This window comes from Centrocercus urophasianus, unplaced genomic scaffold (genome assembly GCF_019232065.1).
Source record: "Centrocercus urophasianus isolate 14NV4802_14NV808 unplaced genomic scaffold, USGS_Curo_1.0 seq_2, whole genome shotgun sequence".
In the NCBI taxonomy this organism is placed as follows: Eukaryota; Metazoa; Chordata; class Aves; order Galliformes; family Phasianidae; genus Centrocercus; species Centrocercus urophasianus.
The window spans coordinates 9,757,162-9,777,830 of NW_024884755.1; the positions used below are offsets into that span (position 1 = coordinate 9,757,162).

Consider the following 20,669-nt stretch of genomic DNA (forward strand, 5'->3'; position numbering starts at 1 on the left):
TTTACATAAAAATGAAGCTATTCCACCCCCATGTTGTAAGTAATACAGTAATCTACTCTTTTTACTCCCTTGGCTTTTTAAGCCTTTTCAGGAGTGTTGTACAATACAATACACTTGATTTAAATAAACTGATTCTTGATAAAAACAAGGAGTCTAGTGGAGCATTTCTGTAATTGTGTAAGGTCAGAATAACAGGCAGAATATTCTGCACAGGAAAACTGGCATAATTCCACTGATTTCAGTGCAGATTTATGAATTAATACAGAAATTCAGCATCTGCAGACACACGTCTCAGCAGGCCCAGATATGAATACTGGACATGCTGGTGTTAATAGTTTCATTTAGCTTTAAATAGATAAGAAACAATGAGATCTTGATCCTTCCCAAGCAGGAACAGAGGATTTCAGCCACAATAAACTACTTCTATCCAGGAGAGGTACAAAATTTTTAATACACATTTAATATACTTTCTGTCTGACTGTAAACAGTGACAAAAAGTGACAAAGCAATTCAGGAGAGAAGCAAAACAGAAAGTAGTTAATTATAATTATGATTATAAATGTGTTAACTCGCTGAATATTCGAATGAACCAAAGCAGGAATTTGATGTTTTTCAACTGAGAACTGTTACAAAAAATGCCACCTATGGGGGAAAAAAAAAATACAACTGTCAAATCAGGGTTTTCAGATCAATAAAAAATGTCACTTTTTAAACCTTGATGTCATTTGCTCACTTTTAGATAAGTGAGTAAAAGTGACAGAATACCAACATATGGTATAGCTGAACTCTGAAGAATCACTATCACTAATAGTTAGTAGGAAACGTCAGTGGAGAAAGATGTAACTCAGCTACAAATCAGCCTGGAGAAGGAGTTCCCCAGAGTTTTGTTACTGGTGGGGAGCATCTGCAGTGCTCCCCACAAATCTGTCTGTGTGTGCAGATGATGGAATCAGGGAAAGGCATTGCAAAATGAAGATTGAAAAGGTCAATGTATTTTAAAAATATTGGTTTTTTATGCGTCTCTGTGTGTGTGTATATACTTATTTATTTATTTATTTATTTATTCATTTATTTATTTAACTTTGGCACCCTCCCTGTGCATTGTTCTCTAGAGCAGCATCTGCACTGAGGGTAGGAGATAGTTGATAGGCACAGCGTCCTGGAGGAGAGGAGCTGCAGCTGCTGCTCACCAGGGTAGGTGGTAAATTGACAGACATGGACCAAATGTGACTGCACTGTGCAAAGCTGTAATTTAGATACAGCTCTCTGCAGTAATGACATCTTAGGGTTGGCAATGAAAGAATATTGTCCTGATAGTTTCACTTCCTACATCCAGATTTGGATCTAATAGCAACAGAAGCTTTGCTGTGGAATAAGTGAGCTGTTAAAATCACAAATTAATTCATGTGTAAAAGTGCCCTTTCCTAAGGCACTTTGTTTGATGACAATGATAATACAACTTTGTATTATGGTGATAATACTTTGCATTTCCTTGGCATCTTTCATCTCAGGATTTCAAAGCGCTTCACGAACGTAATGAATCATGCCTCACGACACCCTTGTGCAGGAGATGAATGACAAGTCTCATTATAATTGCTTTGTTATGGAGACAGATTTTTAGCATTCGTATTTAATGGAGTTACGGTATTTTGCTTGTTGAGAAGGCAGTATGTAAGCTTTTAGTATATTGGCAAGTCCATTGATTCTTCAGACAGCATGTCATTTTAATTGAGATTACAAGGTATTCTTTCCTTTTTGTGATATGGATCATCATTGAGTAGTATGGTTAAGAATGAGATTTGATTTGCTTCTCATTCTTTCCACCTGCCTTTGCTTAGTATTTCCATAAATGTGTTGGACATCTCCTTGTCTTGGTCACAAGTCCTTCACCTTTAGAAAGAAGCCATGTATAACTCTTCTATGCAGTAAAATTAGGTTGTTGGGGTTTTTTTTTTTTGTTTCTTTGTTTTGTTTTGTTTTGTTTTTCAAATCTTAGCCATCACCAGATACACTTCTATTATTCATTTTTTTTGTTTGAGTAATGGCCCCAAACACCCACCAGCGTACTGAAAGTCTTTCCTCTGTTTTGCATAACTGTTTCTTTAATTGAGGTGAACCTGTATTTTTGACACAGATCGAATCTATTTGGTTTTTTCTAACTCTGCCTTATGAAGACTAGAAAACAATAAATTACTTTTGTTTTTCCTTAAAGATCTATGTCATGTAATGATGAGCAACATCATACATTTTTCTGTTTATTTTTGACTATTTCAATAATTTTATAGTTACTTAACAATAATTTAAAAAAAAAAAGACAAAAACATTTATCTAACTTTGTCTTCATCATTTAGATACGTAGGTTTTCAAATACATGCCTTCAACGACTTTGATTACAATACAATATTTTGATGACTAATGAGGCTTATTCTACCTGTTCTGAGGGTTATTCTACCCAGAAAATGGATAATGGTGTGATAACATTATTTTTAACATCATGCTGCTATTAATAGAGCTCCACTTAACCATCTCCATCAATCATCAGATGTCATGTAAACTGCACCATGAATAGATTGAAATTTGTGCTCAGACTTGATTTGTGTCATTATAGAAGTTTGTTTTTACACATTTAAACTGCTGCCTTTTCAAGTGTCATTGGCTTTTATATATCTAATATACATGAAGATTGATAAAAATATCCTGGCTTTTTTTTCTGGAATATGTAAACAAGAAAAAGATATTTACTCTGGATATATTATCATGAAAACCTATCCATAAATTCCTGACGAAAAAACTCATGACAATATTATGAAACCAGTGAACTTCATAATTTGAAAGTTCAATGGAATATTTCTGAGCGCATTGTTATCTCACTAATTGATGGAACCACTGTTAGGTGTTCTCATAAAACTTCCTTAAACTGAGTAGTAAACTAATTTTTCCACCTTGTAGGCTGAATGAAGCAGTTTAAACATTTAGCTTTTCTTGTTGAAATGAAACTCACAAATTATTTTTACGAAGAGAACTAAGTGCTGTATTCTGCTCAGAGGGCATTGCAGCTAGATTTTAACCATTTATATTAAATATATATATATATATATATTAGCTACATTTTGTTTTGTTTTTCAGTTAGAAATATTATTTTCACACATCTTGTGTAAAATACATGAAAGCAATATATTGTCTTTCCTTCCCCATTTCCTCTCATTCAAGGCCACACACTGGTTTTATTGGCAGTTTACCTATGGTTTGTTTGGCTTATACTTTAATTTAGTATTCTGACTAATAAAAAAAAAATAAACTTCAAGTGAATTTATTACAGAAAAAAACATTCTAAACCACAGCTAATTGAAACAGGTGGACAAAAAAGCACATGTGAATTAATGCGAAATTAGACAAAGCAATGACTATTTTGTGCTGAAAAAAAATATTCTTTAATTGGTTGTTTAGTTGGATTTTTACAAATGCTGAAGTGCCAAGAGCTCTGAAAGGTGACTCTTCAAATAGCAAAGATTGAGAGTCAGGAATGCTATTTTATTTTGGACCGTGAGGTGAAATGCATATAGACTACGTAACTTTAAGCTACACAGTCTAAGAATACTATACTGCAAAAATAATTTGTATTTAATAGATTATTCAGAAGTGTCATGTGGGACATGCTTCTATACATGGGATTTTTTTATTATTTTTTATTTTTTTTTTAATAATGAATAAAAACTAAGAGTATTTTATTTCCCAGTGACAACTTTCTTTCTGGAGAATGAAGTTATGTTGACATTTGAATACTTTGTGATCTTTTAAGCAGGTGCCACAGCCTCAGTGCCTGATTTCAGGATGTAATTTCTCTAGGCAATAGAAAATAATCTATTTTACTCTGTATGTGCATTTTATTTCGGAAAAGCTGTTACGTAATTGTATGAAATGTGAATTAGAGCATTGTTGCTTCGTATTGTCCAAGTACTGAAAAATCACTTCCCAATTACAGATGTTTTAATACTTTTTTTTCTCATCTAAATGTAAGGGTAATAGAATTTGGAGATATCTTCATATTACACTCTTGTGTATTGCTGCACACTTAGTGTATAATATCTATATGTAGTTTAGATTATTTAAAACTGTTTTCTTGGTATCATTAAAATCTTAATATTTCAGTTAGTGCAGTACATTCCTGAAGAGGATGATTTACAGTGCTTGATTTTCAAGGTTAAAAATACAAAAAATGAGTTTTTCTACTCTATGTGGATTATATTCAATACTTTTGTGCATGTAACCATCATAATTGTACTCAGAAAGCATATGTTTATTTGTCCAACTTCATGATTATTCATTTTGTACATGCATGCATAGGCATATTGATTGGACACAATACTAAAAATTGCAGGTGTGGTTTGGGAATGTGACATTAAGCTCTTATCAAAATCTGTTATCTACAGATCACCACCAGAACAGAATTCATGGTTTGTTAATCGATTATTTGGGATTCTCATTTATTGAGTAAAATTTATCAGATGAGCCTTTGACTTTCAGAGCAGAAGATGGATATTGTGTCTTCTTATGCCAGATGAGAAATTAATTTGGATGAAATGAAAATCATCCTCTGCCTCAAGAATTACGGGTTAGATGGTTGTACTCATCTCACTGATGCTCTGAAAGTGTGCTACAAATGGCAACATAAGGGCACAGGTGTGTAAGAAAAAATAAATTTTCCATTAAATTCTATAGGAATAGTGATTTGATGAATTAATAAAAGAAAGCAGGATGAAGCATTTTTTCAATGTCATGTGAATTAATATTCAGATGTGAAGATGCTGAATTCAGTCTTGGGTCCAGCAAGAAGCAAAATAACAGATCCGTCTTTCGAGCTGATTTCAATCTTGTGAACAAGAGTTAGGACACTTTCAAGGATGTGAGCATTGATATTGAAATACATATACCCATGCTTTAAAACTGTGCTCAAAGTTTTACTGAATGAGTAGCTAAAAGAATAATGGAAACCTCTCCAGCAACTGTGATGGAATGAATCCAGCTACACAGATACCCAGAGTTCCCTTCCGCTTGCTTGCAGACGTGCACATTCCGTTACGCTCTTCCATGATACTCAGTTTTTCTGCCAACTTTCAGGTCCTTAAAACAGGTTCTTTTGGCAGCTGCAAATGCTCTTATCAGCAACTGCATTTGAAATTTATCCAGCTCTCAGACAGTTGTAAAATCTTGCAAATTGAAAATCCTTGGATCTCCTGGGATATCACTGTTTAAGATCATGTTTAATCTCCTTTTAATATCCCCTCAGCAGTTTGATCCTGATCTCACAGTGATGTAAATTCAACTGTCTTGAAGCCAATGTAAAACCTAAGAAATGTTGTTATTTTGGAATTAAGAACAAAATCTGAAATAGCAATGTTTTCTCTCATGGACATTGAAAGTAGAAAACATACGAAATGCACAGTCTTGATTCTGCAACTTTATGAGCCAAAAAGATTTGTTTGATTTATTTGAGCTTGGTATGAAGAATAATTATATTAATAATTAATCAGTTATATTCTCTAGCTTCTTCATCATTTTTGCAATTCTTTATTTTGCAGTTCTCCTATACATAACTTCAGTAATTAATTTTGTCAACTTTTCAACAAAGCAGGTACAGAAGTTGTAAAGGAATAATATTTAATTACATGAATGAAAGGAAACAAAATCTTCCTTTTTTTCTGTATGTTTAGGAATGTCAACCATTTGGGCATATTTGCAGTCATCACTACTTCAATTTTATTCTTAAAATTAAAAGGCTATCGTGGTCTGTGGAACCAATCTCTATCAAAATATGTGAACACTTGTATCTCTTGGGGAAATAAGGATATTATTTATCAACACAGTTTTTGGTTTACTAGAAACAATGCCAAACTTCATTGTCAAGTTCAATAAATAAATGCCTGGGCAGGTAATATACTACCATGTTCTTTATGTATGGTGCCATAAAAATCAAGCTGCGTAGCCAGGACTCCATTCACAGAAGAACAGGTAGACTCCACTAGGATAGGTGAATATTAAAATCCAAGGAATCCAACTGACTCGTTTTACTTTCTTGTATGTATTTTCTTTCAGTTTTATACCAGTCTTGGTCCAACTGAGTGCCATACATTGGAAAACATGGTGGGCAGCAATGGGAGATAACATTGACTTCTGTCTGAAATGCTACAGAAGGCATCCACTTTCCAAGAAGATGCTTAGAAAAGACAAGAAGAGTCAGTATAATAGCTGCATGTCTAAAAGCAGAAAACAGCTACAGAGAACCTTGAGCAGGTTACTACACTGGAGAGGCTTGCAGGCACTGCTTTCCATGGAAATGAGTTCATCTAGATGCTAAACAGTTTAGTGAGGGCTACTTGCGCATTCTTAGACCACAGCAGCGGAAAATGGAGAAAGATGAGACTTTCTCTGTGTATGTATCATGGAAATGAAATCATTTTCCATGGATTAAGGGCTCTGCAGATCCAGAACATCTGTAATTTTCTCTGATACTTCTAGGAATGAGCCCCTGAGATATGTTAAATTGTATGAAATGCTTATGTGAAGCATTTCTTTGTGTTCTATAACCTGAACTCAGGTTGAAGAGGCCTAGTCCACATGGAAATTTGCATTAGTTTCATTATTAATTATGCAGTTTTTCTTCCTTTGTTGATTACTTGTACTGAGTTTTCAGATGGACTGTGTTTTACTTCTAGTTATACTTGACAGTGTGGCAGCATAGTTTGAGCATGTTTTCCACAGTGTGTTAACAACCACAATATTTCACTGGGAAAAGCCTGACATTGTTTGATGTTTTAAGCATCTGTGTTAATCTACCTTCTGATTTTGAAAAATGGAAGGTAAACAGTAAGACATCTCAGATATTGAATCAACAAAAGATTTGTGTTATTTTTTTCCCTTAAAAATAGGGAAAAAACCATCACCAAATATACAAAACAAATAAAACAAAAAGATCAAATGACCAGTCAACTAACATGTATTATAAAAAGTTGTATTTCCTTATATAATACACCTGGGATAGAAGTCTTGTATTTTGAACATGGAAACAACAAACATTAAATTGATATCCCAAATATAAGTTCCATGAGAATTGTTTACATTTCCATGACCATTGCAGTGATCTTATCCATGTAAATGTTTTTTTGTAGTGGCTGTTAGACCATGTGGATGTGTGCTGGATCTGTGTGATGAGTTGACAGGAGTGCAGCTGTAGATGAGCCAACACAAGTCTTTTCATCAGTGTGTGCTGGTTGCTCAGTACATAATGATGCAAATCTGCAGGGCCTCATCAACGCTTGCTGAGGTCAAGTCAAAGCCTTACATGACTTCTGTAGTTATTGGACATGCCCTATCAAGATCTCCCTTCTCGTGTTCCTCCAGATTTTTAACCTGAATGTTTGTATGATTTCTAACAGATCTCTAAAGGAGACTTTTTTTTTTTTCTTAGAAGTTTGTTAGCTTAGCTATCTAGACATCAATTAAAGATAAATGTTTGCCTGAGATTCCTGAAGAAGAACCTATTATTTTCAAATATGGCTTTTATCACTTCTCAGTATGTAATTTAAAACCCTTGGCCTACCTGTGTATAAACAAAAGATGCTGTGCTATGCGTGTGTATGTATCTATACATATATATATATATATATATATATATATAAATAACGATATATAGATATATGTATATATCATTATATTTTATATATATATATAATATTATATATATATATATGTAACGAGATATATATATATATATATATAATGTTATCAGGAAACTTAGAAAAAAATATTACTAGGCTCTTCAAATAGTTACCTGAATTCAAGTAAAATGATACTTATTATGCATAGGATTTTCGTAAAAAATTATGCTCTTGTACTTAGCAATCAATGAAATTTTAAACCACACTGCAGGTTTATAGTAAAACAGTGACATTTCATTTTTCAGCAAGTTTAATAACTGAGATTGTTTTCCTGTTTTGTGATTGATTATTATGTGAATCATCTAATGTTTTTAGTTATGACTCATCTGACAAACTGTAAAGTCTAGTTATATTTTTATCTTCTGATAAAAGCAATATTAAAAAATTATAATCTTGTGGACTTTAAATAGTCAAGCAAATCTATATTTCTTTTTATAACATTTTTATTCACTTCAGCTCATTTGAGAGAAATGACAATATTTTTCAGTAGCATATAGATGTTAATGCAGTGATAGCATATCACTTGGTTCAGTGTTGTATATGGCATAAACTAGAATTTATGGCTAGAGGTCTATCATTTTGTCATTATTTTGCTAGTCTATATACAACAGCTCAATTTATAATTGTTTACTGAACTCTTGCAGTCATGATAGTGATTGATCTCCTGGATCTGTGCTACATGGCCATTCATACACTGGTGTAAAAATGCGTTTGATTATGGCCTTGTATGGATAGATAAGTAGCTACTGACTCATAGTACTTGGAAGAGCATGGGGATATACACAAAAATCACAAATAAAAATCTGAAATACGTGAGGCACATGCTGGGCAAGATTGACTATCTCAAGCTGGGGGCATTAAATGAAGAAAGATCTTTGTGCTAGATAAGCATGACTGCCTGGTGTTTGTCAGTACGGAAGGGTTAGCAGCTGAGATTACAGGGACATCATTCTCTCTTAAATCTTCTTGGACACAGTTTGGACTATTTGCAAACTGATGTTAGATATATCCAATATACATGAAAAAGTATTCATAGCAGAGCAGAAATACGTTCTAACAAATATGAATGCAGGAAAGTGGAAAAAAATTATGAAGACTATGTATTTTTTTTCTTATGTTTTGAAAGAACCATAATCATTGATCTTACATTCTTTGCAAAAGAATTGATACTCAAAAATGGAATTAAAAGACTGAATTACAACCAAATATTTAACCATGTTATATTTTACTATCAAGTGATGTGTGTTGAAGCTGTACATGTAGATGTACTGAATTTTTTTTCCAACTTATTTTCTGATAAAATTAATTATATAAGCTACCTTCTCCATTCAAACCAGAAGCTGAATAGAATAATTTATTTGAAGTCCTCATCCTTCTTGGCAGCCCATTCAGACAGTGCCATATGCACAGGTGTGTGTATATGCACACATATATAAAAATGTGTTTCTTTTTTTAGTGTGTAGTGTCAGAAATAAATGATTCTGAAGTTCTTAACTAAATAATCTTGTTTAAATGAGAAATCTAATTTTCTTATCTGGATTTCTAAAAACCCATTAGTAAAAGCCATTGATACATCACAGCGTTTATGAAGTTTGTCCAACTTACCACTCGAGCCTTTTTTCCCCTCTCTGAGTACTTCTATGCCATAATTATTAGGTGCTAGGTTGTAACCGTAAATAGGCTATATTTCAAATCTACAGTGGTCAGCAAACTCTTTGTGTGTACTAGTTTTAAATTTAATGCCTTTATTAATATTATTCTTTGATAATGTTTTTCAGTGCTATACAAGCAAGTCATCTGGAGCTTGATCCTAGATTGAACCTGTTCTGTAACCCAAGGAAACTAAAAGGCTGTCTTGGATACCCTTGGAAATTTCCTGAGCTTGACGCACCCCTTCACATCACAACAGGTAACTAGTCCAGTCCTGCCTGGTCTTATATACATTGCAGCAGAGCTGAGGAAGTGGGACAATGGCCAGGATGCTGTGGCAGTTTCTAAAACTCATTAAAATAGTCCAAAAATTTGCTCAGGGCTTTATCAGTGTAAGATGGTCTCAAAGTTCAGAGAATGATAGAAATGTCTAATTGTGTATGCTCAGTACCTTCCAAACTACCTCCTTAGATTTTGTGAGACAAGGGAGTTCCCCGTCATCAAAGTCTTAATAAAACCAGACCTATCTTTAAAAGATTTCTGAAAACTGGAGAAAAATGGACTTTTCTTCTACTGCTGCTTGAACAAATTTGGATTCAGTTTTGCTGTCTTTGATTGATAGGCACATTCTTATCCTGTGGCCCATGTCTGGCCACTTGAGTTTGACTGAAAACGAGGAATTTTATCTTCATTATGAAGATGATTAAAAATGTGGAATGCCATCAGACCAGACTCCATCAGCAGTTTAAAGGGAAGAGCTTTTTTTTGCTCTGGTCTAGGAATGAGGCCTTTTCTTGCAGTAGACAGATACATAACCAAACTCCAAATCTGGGTATCTCCTTGATATGCCATCAATCCTGGTTGTGAGAGTGCTGTCCTGGGTACCGCTTGGAATGGGTGATTCAAGCTGATGATTTCTCTGTGCAGCTGGTACATTGAAAGGAAGGTCCATGTGCACATCAGGAATGAAAACAAAACTGTGGAACTGTGAAAACTGTGGTTTGTGAAATACAAACCATTTGTATTTCCATAGTTCCCTGGTTCCTCCTACTTCAAAATTCCCTTTTCTTTCCAGGTTTGAGTGCTTCAAGGAATATGCTGGTAGATTGTTAACTTTGTGGAGACAGCTTCTGTATCTGTTGTTTTGCACTTTTTGTGTGTGTGTGTGTTTTTGCCTTTGTTTTAACCTTTCCCAAGGATATCAGAACATAACAACACTTTGTTGTTATAACAACAATATTCTTATATTTCCACAAGGAAGACTTTTTTTATTAAAAAAGCAACAACAAACAACAAAAAACACCAAAAAAAAAAACCCCAAAAACACAGCTTCAGATAATGGTTGTTTTGAACTGTGCATTCTACAAGATGCACACTTTTGTAAGTTACATTCATCTTGCATACTTGTGTTCTCACTGTGCTAGTACTGTGGCTTTCATTAGTTATCCTTCTTTTAGGGTCAGTAGGAAGAATTTTTTTCCTCTCTCCTTCAGTCCTGCTTTATGTATTTTCACATAGGAAGCAAATTTTGCTTTGTTTCTGAATTTGAAGGACATTTGGAACAAACACATTGTTTAGTCTATGGAATATCTTTTACTACGACTCTCTTCTATACTTCTTTTTCACTGTCTCTCTTCTTCCTGAACTCCCAGCTCCTGCTGCTAGCAATATGCCCTTTAAAATCTCAAATACTTTCCAAGCGAGAAGAAAAGTGAAGGAAATTACAGGTCTTTTAAAGGTAGCTGAAGTCATATGGGAAAACAGCTTGTAGGGCCTGGAAAAAAGAGGGTCAAAACATGGAAAGAAAAAAGAGTCTTTCACATTTATTGTGTCGGTGTGCCTAAGGTATTCAGTAAATGAGATGCTGATGAAATCTTTTGAACTGTGGAAGGCTTGTTGGACTTCCATTTCTGAAGTTCGCAGTTCAAGGTTTTCCATACAAATTTTAATACAAATGCCCAGCTTAAACTTATGATACACCTGCTTATGTGCATTTCATGAACTCAGCTGCAATGTTTCCGAGAACAATGATTCAATTAGCAGAAGTGCATGTACCCATTCAGATACTTGGGAAGCAAACCAGCTAGCTTATTTTGAAATGATAAATGAGTTAACTTACCAAGCAGTGAGCAGAATTTTAACGTCAGATTCTGTAAGCCCACAGTAGGTAATCTTTTTTTTAGGTTTTGCAGATTTGTTATCACAGATGTTCTTAACCTAAATATATGGATATCCAAAAATAGATACTGTTTAAAATATGTATAAACTTCCTTTATTTATGTCTAACACTGATTGCATTTTGCCACCAGGTTTCAAGCAGCTGTAAGTGGTAACTGCAGACCTTCCTGTACACCCCTGCTGCTCTGCCATGACTTCCATGGCAGCAGGATAGCTGAAGCCTGCTTTGTGTTTCACATGTAATGTTTTGTAAAGACAGGTGGTGATTGTATTTGGAAGGATTTCCCATTTTAAGCTGGGTTTATTCTGATACTGTCCACATAGAATTTACATTGGCTGCAACATGACCTTCGTAAAGGTAGTATCTACCCTAAGGTTTTATAGGTGAAGAGTCGCCAGGAGAAATAGTCTGCAAACACGGAACTTTGCAAAGTTTATCCTAGTTTCCTCACCTTTATTTGTGGTAGGAATGACAAGGCACAACTTGGTCAGTCAGTGAAGTTCTTTGTCTATCATGCTATGAATGCACACATGAGCACTGAGCTGCTAGAACTTCAGCTGTGTAGTTCTGTGAATGTTCCTGGTTACATTCCTGCATTTTTCTCTTTATGTGAACCACTGTCATGTCTTGTGCATGGACTCTGCAGTTGCTTTCCTGAAATTATGGCAGGGTTGTTGCCTGAATATAATCTGTAGTAAAGGGAATATGACAAATGTCCTCATCTATCAGCAGCACATATTGGTTTTGGTTTGACCACTTCTTTTTTTTCCATATCTAACATAAAAAGCAGGACTCATCTAACTTTAGATGGTTGTAGGTTTCCAGCATAAGCTGGTGATTGAGAAATTTCAGTGTATAGAGAGTGGTATCTCCAGCTAGTTGCCCAGTCTGGATAGAAGAACTTCTTTTTACTGACATTACGTACAATTCTAATTATTAATGTAGTCAGAAATGAAACTCAGCAGAGTGGTGCAAACACTTTCAGTAAGAATTCTGTGTTAATTTTGCAGATAGGACCTTCCATCCATAGGTCCAATAAGAAGATGGACAAATAAAGGAAAAATAATATTTGATCTGGTTAGCTGAACTGTGAGATTTTAGTGTAGAAAGAAGAGAGGAAACTCGATGCACTCACCAGATCAGATGTTACTGCCCTCATTTGTTAACATGCCTTCTCAAATGGAATTAATGAAACCTTCCATTATAGATCAATATGCTCTTTGACTAGAGAATATTATGGGTACCTATTGTATATGCTTAATTAGATTGAAATTGCTTTCACATTTCCTTTATATCCAAAAAAACCCTGATCTCAGCAGTTTAAAAAAGGGAATTACAAAAGTCATCCCCTCCACTGTGCTGCTGAAGCCAGCAGGAGAAGGGAAAAAGGGAAGATTCTTCAGCCAACTGCCCAGTCCTGGGCTTCAGTGAAGTGGTGATTTTGGCAGCCCCAGCAGCAGAGCTGTGCTAAGTAGAGCTGCTGCATTGTGCCCATAAAGAAAACAAATGGTAATTCTCATATTATTGTCACAGGAGACTGATGACACACTAAAGTCAATAGGTTTGGGCTGAGATTGTATGAAACTATTTTGAGATGTTGCCCTTCCTCTCATGTTTTCTCTCCAAAACCAATTTCTTGACAAAACTGTTCTAAATTAATGTGCATCACCTTTTTTTCCTCAGCTGCTTCTCCTCAAAAACTTTCTCAAATGCTATTCTTTTCATGCTTTATTTCTTGATAGCAATTTATTACTCTTCACATTTCCTATCAAAAACTACTTCTTTCCTTAAGCTAGTTCTCTTACTACCACAGCCTTTTTCCTATCCAAATAGAGCCTTTAGTACTTCAGTATCAGTTAATTAGCTGTCTGGTTACCTCATGCTCTCAACTCAGCCCAGGGTATTTCTGGTGTTTCCAGTGCCAGCCCCAAGCTCTGAGCACTCTACAGCAGCTGCTGTCCCTGTGGCCGGTGAGCACCATGCTCTGGGCCTGGATTTCGGGGCACCCCAGGCTGCCTCATGATGCAGGCAGGCCCTGCTTCCTATGTGGATGAACTGGGAACTCTCAGCATCTCTCTGTAGCTTTAATTCTCAACCCCCAGCCCTGCAGACAGGAGGAAGCTGTTGCTCCTTCCCCAGGGCTGACACCAGGCCCAGGGCTTGCTGCTTGCTGGGCTGAGTTCAGTGCCTGCCGGCCTCCCTGGGATGCATTGTTTATCAGCTTCCCTCCTTCCAAATTCTTTGTTTGTACAGTGGGAGCTTTTTGTGCCAGTTTTTTTGGTTTTTTTTTTTTTTTTTTTTTTTTTCCTTCTTTCTTTGCCTGGAGTTATTGGCAGAGCTAATTAACCACAGCATATAAAAGCCTTGTTCTTCAGGGCTGAGTGGTGCGATCGCGGAGCAGTGCTGCCTGGTGGCGTGGGGGATGAGCGGGCGGGTGGGCTGCCTGAGGACGGGCAGATTCTTTTCACAAAGGTGCACCTAACCATTTCCAGACTGATTCTTGATGGGCTGTGCATTGCATCCCTTCCTCCCTGCGCTGTGTTTGAGCCTCCGAGTGAGTGGACCTTGGGGTTATAAGGGGGCTGAGCACTTCTCGCAGGCTGGTGTGTGCGTGCGTGGTGTTAAGGCAGGAGGAGCAGGCTGTGATGCCGCCGGGTTGGCACACAGCATGTGCCACAGAGATGCCGAGCAGCTCTGCTCCACCTGGGCACTGTGCCCTGAGTTTTACCTTCGTGTAAGGAAGGGAGGGCTCAACCCTGAGTCTCGAGGGCTCTGGACTGCACAGGCTGAGATCTTCCATGCGTAGAAATGCATGGGAAACTTTTATTTTTCCTGGAGAAATGTGTAATTATGTGAGGAAACGTGAGTGCGTTCAGCACATCGCGCTCCGGCTGCTCGTCCACCCGAGGTGCTTTCTGTCCGTGTCGAGGTGTGTCCGGGCAGCAAAGCAGCACGGTTTTGTCCGTGCCCAGGGCTTTACGGGGGCTCCGGCCCACCCGCGGAGGCGCTGCCGTGGGGTGTTCTCGTACTGTCCGCAGAGGGGTGGTGGCAGGGCAGGGACGGGGCACGTCCCGTCGGCACAGCGGGTTGGGCGGCCCCGTCCCCTCGCGGACGCGCGTGGGTGCCCGCGCGGCCGAGAGCAGCCGAGCAGAGCCGTGCGCGCGCTTGTGGGCTCCGCAGCCCCTCGCCCCCAGCCTCGCTTCTCCCGTCGCGGGCACTCGGGGCGCGGCTCCTGGGCGGGCTCGGGGTTCGCTTCCCTCTGGGCTGGGGGAAGGGAAAAGGAAACCGAGAAGAAGCAACAGCCTCCAGCTTCTCCCTTCCTCTCATCTCGCTTCGCTCCCCCTTGCTCGCTCCCTCTCTCTCCCTCCCTCTCCCCTTTCCTCTCCCCTTTCCCCTCCCTCCCTCTTTCCAATTCCTGCCACTAGCTCGGAGCCTCATTCAGCTGCCGCTGAGGGTGGAGTGTAATAGGCTGAAGATGCTGCCGCCTCTGCTCAGCGTCTAGTTGTGAATGGGACTTGCCTCCTCTCCCCCTACTCCGGAGGTGGCCCCGGGAAGCCTCCAGCCCCGCTGGACTCGCAGGTAGGCACTGCCTGAAGCCGCGGGAGCAGCGCGGAGCCGCGCCGGCTTGGCGGAGCAAACGGGTGGCCGCGGGAGCGCTGCTCTCCCGTTGCGCGCAGCAGCGGCGGCAGCAGCAGCGCCCGGCGGGAGGATGCGTGCGTGTCCGCGCGTGGCTGCGCAGCAAACTTAGCGGCAACAGCACGGGGCTGGGCGGGCAGGTGTGTGCGGGGAGCGCGGAGGGGCCCGAGGGTTCCGCAGCCCCGGCGGGGAGGGAGAGAGCAGCGGCCGCCGTTGGGTTCTTGAGTGGTGGTTCCTTTCTTTCTCTTTTTTTTTAATTTTTTAATTTTTTATTTTTTTATTTTTATTTTTTTTTAGTGTTATTCTTGTTTCCACATCTTGCTGGGGGAGGGGGAGGACTGGAAGGGAGATGGTGAGCATTTGTGTGTGTTAAAATGTTCCTTCGGATAAGCAGATACTGAAAGCTCCAAACTGCAAATCTTTTACTTGTGCTGTAGCTCCCAGGCATGAAATGGATATGCAGAAATTAGGAGTGCATGAAATGAAGGGATGTTCTATCTGGAATGAAAGACTTTGATTTATATCTTTCTCCTTTTATTGTCTTTTTAATTTGCTTGCTGGCTTTGAAATGCATTACTATTCACAAGGTACCAAAATGGTATCTGTCTCTAACATGGGCTGGTGCAGAAAGCATCAGACTCCTGGGTGAGACGTGCATGAGCACATCCCCAAGAAAGGCAAAATAGATCGGACTGTGGGTCCCCATAAATACCATGAAGTTTCAGAATAAAAGTGCTTCCTGTGCAGTCCTTGGGGAGCGCATATAGCAATCTGACATCATGATACAAATGCCTTTACCTCCTATAGAAGCCCCCCCCCTTTATTGTCTACTCTTTTAAATATTCATCTGCTGAGGAGAGAACCGGTATGTGCGAGGAGATCTTTGTACATCGCTACAAAGGACAGAGTGGCTGTGTAACACAGTATTTACCTTCTGAGATATCTGTGACAAAGGAACCTCTTTAGCAAATGAGGTCACTAATTCAGAAATTGGCCTTTTATAAAAGAGAATGCTCATTTCTCCTTTCGCATTCCAGTGAGTAGTAACTCCCTGGGAAAGACTTTCTTCCTGTTGATTTGTGATGGTGATAGAGGCTGTGCAGGCTCTACTAAGAAATTAAATATTTTTAATTCTTTAATAATGAAACTGTTGAGTGAGAAAAGCACTAACAGATTCAGAAGGAGGGAAGCAACTACTCAGATGTTATTGAATGTCTGTCTGCCTCTTTTCCCCTTCCCTTGCTTGCTTCAGTGTTTCCAAAGTCTGTGTGATTTCTCCAGGTAGGGATTTTGCTCTTTTTTTCCACACTGGCTGCCTTATATCAATAAATGAATTTACTTTCAATATGGAACTTCTGCAATAATTAATCTGGCATCTGCCTCAGTTCTGTCCACTGAGGTTTGAAACATAAATTGATGGCTGTACTCAGTCCTTTGGATGATTTTATAAGGAGAGATATACACAAGTACAAGGGAGTGGAATTGCAGATGCTTGCTTATGAACAGCATTTTCATAGCAGAGCAGTGCAAATCATGTTGTTGGGAGATAGGCAGTGAGAATGAAGAGAAGATGATCTAGTTTTGGGCTTCAGACCTTAGCACGTATTCTGTAGCAGAAGTCTTTGTCTACCATACTACAGAAAATAGAAGTTTCTTACTGTACTTCTAAAGCCCTTTTCCTTCCTTTTGAGGGACAATGGCAAAATAAAGTTACAGAACAAAGAGCTACATCTTCAGTAGAAGAACTAGACATTTTTGAGGGCAGTTACCTAAAAGGTACCTTTCTCCTGCAGACTCTTGTTCTTAGGCCCTGGAATGGGATTCTTTCATTTATTTATTTAATAGTTTATTTATTTATTTCCCTCAGCTTTTCACTAGAGCGTCAGGTAATTAGCATGATGTTATTTACAGACTTCTCTACATCAGCTTCAACTTTGCTAACATTTATGTGTTGTCTGTCCGTAAGAAATCACCAAGAACTAGATTACTTCATTACCAGAAAAGCTGCTACGATAGAGCACATCAAGAGATAAGTCATTGCAATTTATCATCAGTAGTTTCAGAAGGAAATATGCATGGAAATGGGTGACAGAGGGACAGAACAACCAAATTGAATCTTCTTTTGCATAACAATGTGGGGAAACTACAAAGATTAGAACAATTTTTGTGATTTGATAACACACTTTATAATATATCACATGATTCCCGCTTCAGTTTCTATACCATTTTAACAACATATTTGATTTAGTTTGGGTGAGGTTCAGAATTCCAGGAGTTTGAGATTGTTATTTTTCTTTTCTGCAAACGCTGCAGCAGGGCATGCATTAAGTAACAGATTTCCACAGTAATTCCAGAAGGTATTTCCAGCACAGACACCATAGTAATCTGAAGCAACTTCTGACTTAACACTTGGGTCTGCTCCTTCTGGGTGAACCTCTTTGGATGACTTTGAATCCATTTTGTGAGCTGGATGTTTTGCAAAATATCTTCAGTGTGTGAGAAGCAGAGATCTCATCTGGAATCAATTAATTGAGAGCCGTTCAGCAGCATACTTTCTAGACGTTTTACGTCTGAGTTTTTCTGTTAGCATTTAAAGCTAAAAATCCATACATAGTTTCCTATGCTGTACCCACTTAAAATGGCACTTTTTTTCATGGTCCCTTTGTTGGGTCCAACCCAAAGATTTAGGAAATGGAGGTGGCCACCGGCTTCGGGATAGCGTAAATCTCGGTCTTAAGAGGACTTACTTTGTGATTAAGTGTTGGAGTTTGAGATGCGGAATTTATTTTTATTTCCTCTCTCATCAATTTAGGAACATTGTAGTCACCTAGTTCTAACACTCCTTACTGGTACGTGAGGACAAAACGCAGCCCTGTGTTTGATTACAAAATACTCATAGCCTGTGAAACTGCCGACGGCCGTAAGGGTGCCGAATTCCTAAACCCGTTCGTTTTCCTAGGAAGGACTTTAAAGCCGTCTGACCGCGGCCGGCGGATGCCGCAGCGACGCGCGGTGCCCGGCGGAGGGGCAGCGCCGGCGGAGCGGGGCCTGGAGGGCACCAGAGGGCGCTGTCGCTCCGCGCTCGCACCGCCGCCGCCGCGCTCCGGGCGCCTGAAAGGCGTTTTGTTACCGCCGGCAGCAGCGGCTCTCCCGGGGGAGCCGGGATTCAATCTCGCTGCGGTTCGGGCTAATGCTCAGGCAGTTTGTCAGGATTAACATCTTTCTAGTTGGTGGATCGCTTTACCTTCGGCGTCGCGTTACCACCTTGGCTCTCACTACAAAGTTTAGGGACGGTGCAAGTTGAGATTGTCAGAGGAGCACCAGCCGCAGTCTGGCTCTGGCACAAACAGCGGCTGTCCTCTCAGCGCAGCGGTTTGTAAGGGATTTGCTGTCTCGTCCTCCCTTTGTCAAAGACGATGTCAGTTCTTGCTATGCTGAGGGCAGGAGTATAAAGGTAGAAAAGATGATACGGCAAAACCAAAAATGTTTATCAGAAATATTGTCAGTGCTTGGGATATCCTATAACAACATCTTGGAGAGAAGAAAGGCATATCAGGCTGAATTGGGCTTGTTTTACCCGTGCACATCTAGGTCAGTGGAGCCTACAGTGGAAAAACAGAGAACAGGAGGTTGCTCAGATCATTTCGCATAATCCCATAGCACCTTGAAACTGAAAAGATGAAGTTGACCAGAAAACATTACAGCCCATCATTGCAAATGCTGGCTGAAAACAGCATACATAATGGTGTAGATTTTAAGTGATTGCAGAGTGGAAGGGGTTCTCGTTTCCAGCTGTCCTGTTCTCACATTCCTCTCTAGCCATCCACAGTGGGGTAGGGGCTGGACATGGGCTACACGGGGCTTTGGTTTGACTCAGAGCAATCACATTGCTGTGAAAGATAACTTATACGTAATGGAGTGCAGAATTCTGTAGCATTATATCATATCCATTTGGGCAAATACACAAGCAGAGAACTAAATGTGTGTGGTAGAAATGGTTATGCATGACTTTGATGACAAAAATGGGGAACTTGATATCATAAGAGTTGTACCATTCTCTGTCAAGCACTTGATCTGGGGTATTAGTGAAGAATTATCTTATAGCGGCAACTCTTGATGAGAGTGTTAGTAACTACTGTGCTGGAAATGAGTACTGCTTTGCTGAGGAACCTGGTGTTGCAAAGAGCAGCCCAAGAACCATTAGCTTCCCGTTCTCTGAGCTGAGCTTCAAGGCAGAAAGCACTCTTTATGCTGTTAAATGCACTCAAGGTGGTGGAAAAGTTAGAGCTGCCCTTCAGAGTACACTATGCACGGCTGGGACTGCAGCAGTGCCTCACAAGCCAGCAGGAGTTCTGAGACAAGTAGGGGAGCAGCCAGCCTGCTGCTGAGTGTACCTGGAGGGAGGGAGACATTATGGCTAATTTTGCCTGACAAAGGCACAAGGCCTTCTTCCATAACTGCATGGGTGATGCGGTGGCTTTCAGACGTCTCAGCACCACTGAGCTCTGCTGGCTCCAAGAACCATAATTTAGTTCTTCAGTTTTAAAGTGCTGGCTTAAGCAAATTCTAAGGGGGCTTTGTGTTTTGTTGTTTTTGTTGTTTTTTTTTTTTTTTTTTTTTTTTTTTTTTTTTGTTGTTTTTGTTTTTTTGTTTTCCTCCAGAGTTTGGCAATGAGTAAGAGCTCTTTCCCTTCTGAAACAGTGAGGGTACATCAGAATTCTTAATTGTAATGCAATGGCAGGCAGAGTTGGAGTAGCAGAAATCGATGTAAATGGATTAAAAGAAAAGTACCAAGTAACTGAGTACAAAGGAAGAGCCAGGTTTTTCATGAGTGATTGGTGAACGAAGCTGTAGTAAGCTTCTAAGTAGAATTTACTATTATAATAATGTTCTAATAGTCCATCAACAGATGAACAGTACCTTCATTATAACATTATAGACAAACTGACATAAAATTCAGTTGTGGAACACAAAGTCTTATAAAGCAGACAAAATTGAACAGAACTTCGAGACATGAATGTAAGCAGTAGGAAATACCTCTCTTTAATTTATGTGTATTGGTATGGCCTGACACAGTTCTGTTGGACTCCCAATGATTACTTGGAGACACAGGTCCACATACACAAAGATCAGAGTGATGTGCAAAAATAATTACATTCAATAACCCTTTAAAACACACGTCACAGAATTTTCATGTCTGTGAGCTTGATGAGCCCAGGAGTTCAGGTCTCTTCTATTCCAGGTTTGTGCAGTGCTATTAGTGCATACATTATGCATATATTACCAGCATGCATCACTGCTGTTCCATAGTCTGGAAACAGCCTGGCTTGGATGGTTGTGCTCAGTTTGGTTCTTTGCTTCTATCCTCACAAACTAATAGGATAGAAATGCAGCTTATGGCTACACTTGGCAGCTCCTGTTCCTTTTCACATGAGCTCCATGCTAGCTTGGTAGGCAAAAAAGTTCCTTAATGTCAGTCTTATTGAAGA

At 39.1% G+C, this 20,669-nt stretch overlaps 1 protein-coding gene across 4 annotated transcripts in view; it reads left to right on the forward strand.

Annotated features, from left to right (window-relative positions):
- Nucleotides 1-20,669, forward strand: part of CDH11 (cadherin 11) — a 154,873-nt gene that overhangs the window by 63,009 nt on the left and 71,195 nt on the right. For 3 of the 4 annotated variants that reach the window (XM_042821534.1, XM_042821531.1, XM_042821535.1), the window contains exon 1: nt 14,806-15,123. The gene's annotated coding sequence lies outside the window, so the exon portion shown is untranslated. Of the gene's footprint in view, nt 1-9,493; nt 9,625-14,805; nt 15,124-20,669 lie in introns of those variants that run through there. The other variant, XM_042821533.1, reaches the window with a different exon arrangement.